The 6195-nt window shown below is 38.1% G+C and overlaps 1 pseudogene; it reads right to left on the bottom strand.

Moving 5' to 3' along the window:
* Positions 1-1968: 1968 nt before the first annotated feature.
* On the bottom strand, positions 1969-5884 carry LOC114258602 (putative disease resistance protein RGA3 pseudogene; annotated as a pseudogene).
* Positions 5885-6195: the final 311 nt, after the last annotated feature.

Consider the following 6195-nt stretch of genomic DNA (forward strand, 5'->3'; position numbering starts at 1 on the left):
GGGGGGCACGAAAAAGTCCAGCTACAGTACTGTTGGCTACATATTTTGTACGGGCCAATCACAGTTCAACATGTGGCAGAGTGAGGGCAATACGAGAAGACAATTCAAATCTTCAATCATAATCACGCACGTGGCAATTAGTATTGGTTATGGTGGATCTACATAGCACTGGATTAACAAAGAGATGCAAGATGACGTGGCTTTAACGGTTACTCATAAATTTGAATTCAAAATTAATAGGGAAGCCTAACTGCAGACATGGCGTAATGGAGCCAACCATGAGGAAACATGATCAATAATCACGGAAGGATGGTTCGACGGTTAGAAACTCATTTCGACGGTTGTCATTGAGAAGTATAAATAGCAGAGAAGGCCCCAGAAAGAAAGGACAGACTCAGATCCAAAAAACCAGTTTTATCTTCTTTATTTTCTTTCCAGTTTTTACATTTCTTGTTTTTTACATTTCTGTACTTCAAATTCCTGTACTGCACTTCGTTCATAGGAGTAGTTTTAAGTAACTTGTTGCTGTAAACCTCTACGAGGCTGAATTGGATCATTGTAAGTCTTTCATTTTTACTTAATGAAATGTTACAATTGTTCTTCATTTAATCGTTATTTACTTAATTCTCCTAAACAAAGCCACCAGTAAAAGTCCTCTTCATTGAAACTGAAAGAACTAAAACACAATCGTCTGATAATTGGTTGGTAATTAATCTTCTGTAAAGACTGATTGATCCTTGCTAGCAAGTTCAAAATTACAATAATAACCTTCGAAAGCCAACAAGTACTCCCCTAAAAGAGGAAGAAAAAGTTGAATCAAAGAGAATTTAACAAAAAACTGATCATGAAGTTTCCAAGAATGTGAACAAGAGGAATACAGAAAAGAGCACCATAGCTAAGAAACACTAAGACAGACACAACATAAACACGCACCTTCTTAGAAGTATTTGTGCTTCTTAACTCCTTAGGCTTAAATATGAAAGAGTTGGTTTATTTGGCTTCGTGGAGATATTTACAATAGCTTTTTAATGAGGAATAAACCAGCTCTTTTATATACCAGAATGGTCTCTAGTGCTCTAAAGCAACGATTATGCTTTTCCTTTAGCACTTTTTGTTATTTCTAAAATTTTGATTTTCTATCATTTTCCATCACAATTCCCAGCATAACTAGAAAAGAAACTTGTAGATGGAATAATTATCATAGAAAAATAAATGGCAGGTGTATGCAATTAATAGAACAAACAAAATTTTGGAACAATTAAGTCTTCCCTCTTACAGTCATGTAGAACAAAGCATGAACACTGAGTGCAAAGCAGTACTAAGATTCAAATGCAAATATTTATATTACAAAGTTTATTGTTATATTGTTAGCCATTTTTAAGTAAAAACACAATGTTCATGTTACCTTTTAAATCTTAAGGAATTGGAGATGAAGTTCAATGGGAGCTACCGTCCTCACTCCTTTCATCTACACTTGTACTATAGCAGTTATGGGGGTTCCACTGTGAGTGCCTATGTTCTTCCTTAGTATGAGAGAACAACGGATCAAATGCATTATCCCCTCCTTCCTCCTTCAAATTATCATCAATCCTAGTATAATCCAAATTTTGCAAAATATTTGGAATAAGAATTCCACCATGCTTGCTAAGCACACCTCCCATTTTTATGTCTAATTTATCTTTTGAGTCAATCATACCTCTACCAAACTTTTGATTTATGGATTCCATAATTGGATCAGCTTCCTGAACCACCCATTTTCTGAAATTGATTGCTGAAGGAGGGGTCTTAGAAAGGAAGATTTCTTTAAGATTCTTCACTATCCCATTGTTAAATGGGTTTTCCTTCTCGTCATAGTGATAACAAAAGTTCTCAAAAAATTGGCCAATGAAATGCCAGTGGGGTGCTGGGGGTGGAGCCCGGATCGGCCCTTCCTGCGGCGCCCCAAAACGACATCGTTTTGGGGCCAAATTTCAATTAAAAAAAAAAAGACAGAGCAGGAGCAAAGGAGAAGAAGAAAGAAGGGAGGATCGAGAAGGGGAAAGAGAAGGGGTAGAAGGAAAGGAGAGGAGGAGGCTGAAGCTCTTCCTCACGCTGAACTCCGCCGCCTTCCCTACCTCTTCCATCCTCTCTATCACTCTGCTCGCCGTCGCAAACCTCATCTTCTCCTCCTTCTTCCTCTCCTCGAACAACGGCGACAAATCGAACCCCTCCGATAATGAAATTATATGAAACGCATTCAGCGTCTCCTTCTCTTTCTCCTCCTCCAATTCAATCCCTCTCTGATTCACTCATTCGCTTGACATTTTTGAGAATCTTTTTGTTGAATTTGAACCAAGATATGTCCATGAATCTGAAGCTGAGATTCGTGTGATGGGATTTGGGTCAAGAAGTTTGTTCACGATCATCTGGGTTACCGGCGAAAACCATGGTGGGTATTTGAAATGGGCTCTTAAATCTCTTTATACATTGAGATTATGTTATTAGATTGAAATGGCAAATACCTAGAAATCTTCAGGTTTGTTCCATTTCTCTCTCTCTCTCTCTCTCTCTCTCTCTCTCTTCTTTGAAATTTCTGTTCACTGTCTTTGGATGTGAAGAAAACCAAGACAAATGAAATGGAAAATTTTATTTTGGTCTCTGAATTCTGTTCACTCCTCCTCCTCCTCCTCCTCCTCCTCACTTTCTCAGCCTTTCTTCATTTCCCTTCTTTCTTCTTCTCCTTTGTTCCTTTTTTTTTTTAAATTAAAATTTGACACCAAAACGACGTCGTTTTGAGGCGCCGCAGGAAGGGCCGCTGAGGATCCAGACTCGCTGGGAGTCCCTAGCATAATTGTATCCGAAAAACGGAAATTGAAGTAAGATTAATCACGGACCTAAATAACATTTCATTGCCTCCCTCAATTGTTAAGCTCTCAAGTGCTAGAAGAAAAGGCAATTTAGTCAATTTGGGGCATCCAGATATCACCAACTCCCGTAGGCAAGGGCAAATTTCTCCTCTATCCACTATTGCCCATTCCTCCAAGCTTGGCATTTCATAGAACTCGAGAGTCTTCAATGCAGGAAATGATCTTTCCCCATCTCCATAATCCCCATGGTTGAAGTACTTAAGAGAACACATGCGTTTGATCTCAAGAATTTTTAGGGATTGTAGTTTGCCAAGAGGAGGAAGATGTTCACATCTTTCACAATCTATTAAAGAGATTTCAACCAGGTTTTTAAGAACCAAACCCAACATCCAATTTGGAAACTTTGAACCTTGGAAGAAATTTATGCTCAACTTCTTCAGATTCAAATTAGGTTAGAGACTCTCAAGAACCTCTTCGACATTCTTTGGTATGTTTTCTTCATTGCTCTTGCTATAATTCCAAAGAAATAAGATCATGTTTCCCCTTCAAATTGGCCTTCTTCGCGTCTTCTAAATTTCTTACGTTCTCGAGTCTCTTTATGCTCAACGTACCCCCAAGATTTAATTCTTTTAACTCACCAATTTGGTAACCCTCATCTTGGCCTACAATGAACATGCTTAGTCTTTGTAGGCAAGTTAATTGTCCCATTTTATCTGGCATTGAAGTAAGAAAATTACACCCTGTGATGTCCAAGTAAGTGAGATTTCTCATGTGCTTTCATGTGTTTGGGCAACTTACGAAGTGCAGAATGTCTTAGCTTTAGGGTCTGCAGGTTTTGGAGATTACTTATTGATTCCGGTAGAATTTCCATATTAGAGTACGACATGTCCAAATACCTAAGATGGTTGAAATTGGAAATTGACATTGACAACTTCTCATCAACATTTTTACCAAAATCCAACACTCTAAGATACTTTTGTTTTGAAATGCAAGGTGAAGCAATATTGTCCTTGGAAAATAGAAAGACAGACTGCAAAGATGGGACTTCAAATACAATCTCATTCCAAGGAGCCATCTTTCCAAAGCCAATATTAAAAGACAAGTGACGAATTTTATCTGGAATTTTCGTCGCCTCGTGAGGCTCCACAATAGAGCATTCATATCTCATAATAGATTGTGCAAGATCATGCATAAGATCATGCATTTTACATAATATTGTTCCATCGTTTTTCTCTTCCATCTTGTAATAAGGACCTCCAAACCAAGTCCCAGAAAATCCCATGGCCCATATTATGTAATGTCATTTGTTCTTTAGATGGAATAAAACCGTTTGCCATCCACAATTGTATCAACCTGTCTTTCTCTATTCTATAGTCTTTCGGGAATATACAACAATAAGCAAAACATTGCCTCAAATGTGGAGGTAAGGCTTCATAGCTCAACCTCAAGGAAGGTAAAATACCACTTCCATCATCTGGCAAATCCCAGTCTCATTCTCCTTCACAGATAACCATTCACTTTCACTTCTTTTAAATTGCATGAGGCTTCCCAAAGCCTTTATCGCTAAGGGTAACCCTTTGCATTTTTTCACTATTTCCTTCCCAATGAGATCCAATTGAAGGTTTTCCTCTGTTCTTTCGTTGCCAAATGCACGCCGTTTAAACAAGGACCAAGAATCATCCTCCGACAGATGAGCCATGTGGTGTATAGGAAGTGTAGCCATAATAAGAGCAACTTGCTGAATCCTTGTTGTTACTATAACGGTACAGCCTTTAGCTCCACACTTTAGTGCATTTTTTAGCCTATCCCACTTCTCATGGTACTCATTCCATACATCGTCCAAGACAAGTAAAAATCTCTTCCCAAACAGTTTTTCTTGGAGGCGACGTAGAAGTGGATCCAAGTTTGAGATACTACACCCACGACCTTCTATGGACTCTAGGATTGCTCTGGTTAGTCTCTCTACATCGAAATCAACAGAGACACACACCCAAATTCTCAGCTCAAAGTAGCTCTTCACCCTTCCATCATTGTAGACCAATTGAGCAAGTGTGATTTTTCCAAGTCCCCCCATACCACACATAGCATAGACCGAAACATCATCATCACGATCACTTGAATTATTGAGCAACATTTCAATTATCATTTCTTTCTCATCAGTTCTCCCATAAATTTCTGATTCATTCACCATTGAATCAGTTTGTCCTCTCTGCATCCCACAAACTTCTCCGGTTTCCACCAGACCTTCCCTCAAGTGAAACTTGTTTTTCTCCCCAGCAATGGCATCTAACCTATCCCTCATATCCTTGATCTTATGCCCCATTTTCAATCGAAATATAAGCCGGTTTCGAAGAGAGAAAAAGGCACTTACTTGGGGGTTTATGCCTCTCTCAGAATCCATCCTTCTTCTCAGAGCTTCGTTCATGAACTCATCCACCAGATTGTCTGCATCATAAGCTGCATCATTGAGCTTTCTCAGCCAATTCTTCAGAGCCTCGCTCTTTCCTCGCTTGGTCTCTGCATCTTGAAGGACTGCTTGAATGGTACTTAGAGTGCTCCCTAAGTTCTCTAGATCTGTTTTCAAACCCCATGCTATCCCAAACTCTTTTAGCACTAAAGAGTTCAAGGTTTTCAAAATTGAACTAACAAGGGGAGAAATGAGTGGATGAGGCATACTCTAATCTGTTTTGGGAATTGGAATTGAAATCAAACCCAGATGAGAAAAGAGTTGAATCAATTTTCACTCACAACTTTTGAAAATGGAATGAAAAGAAATGCAGACCCTGAAACAGTTTCAAAGAATCAAATGAGAACACAACTACCATTGGTTGTTGACTTGTACATTAGAAAGATTCCATTTGCACGTCTTTCACATCATTTTCTTTATTTTATGTTTCCAGTGTTTATTTCCCTTTCCAAACATAACATAATGATTTTTTGGTAGATGGTAGTTGAGAGGAAATTGATCTCCATAGCTTACCTTACTGATTGGTCTGTTGATTGGACGGTGGACATCAAATTGTCTCCTCTTCTTTCTCTTTTTCCTTCCCTTTGCCAGGAAACTCCATGAGCAAGCTTTAATCGGGTTTGGTAATTGCTTAGTTTTATGTTATAATTTTTGTATATCTTCTTTAAAAAAGTCAATGGTTTTTTTTGTTCAATTTAAAAAAAAAATAAAGCATATGATTCAATGCACTTAATTTTTTTACAATATACTCAAAATATTAAATTTGAACAATTTAAATCATTAAATCGAAATAAGTTCAAACTAAGGCCTCGTTTGGCAAGAGGCTATTTTAGCCAATTAGCCAAAAAGTTACTAAATTAGCCAAAAAGCCAACAACCCATA

Source organism: Camellia sinensis, chromosome 10 (genome assembly GCF_055761805.1).
Source record: "Camellia sinensis isolate YWXY chromosome 10, ASM5576180v1, whole genome shotgun sequence".
Taxonomy (NCBI): domain Eukaryota; kingdom Viridiplantae; phylum Streptophyta; class Magnoliopsida; order Ericales; family Theaceae; genus Camellia; species Camellia sinensis.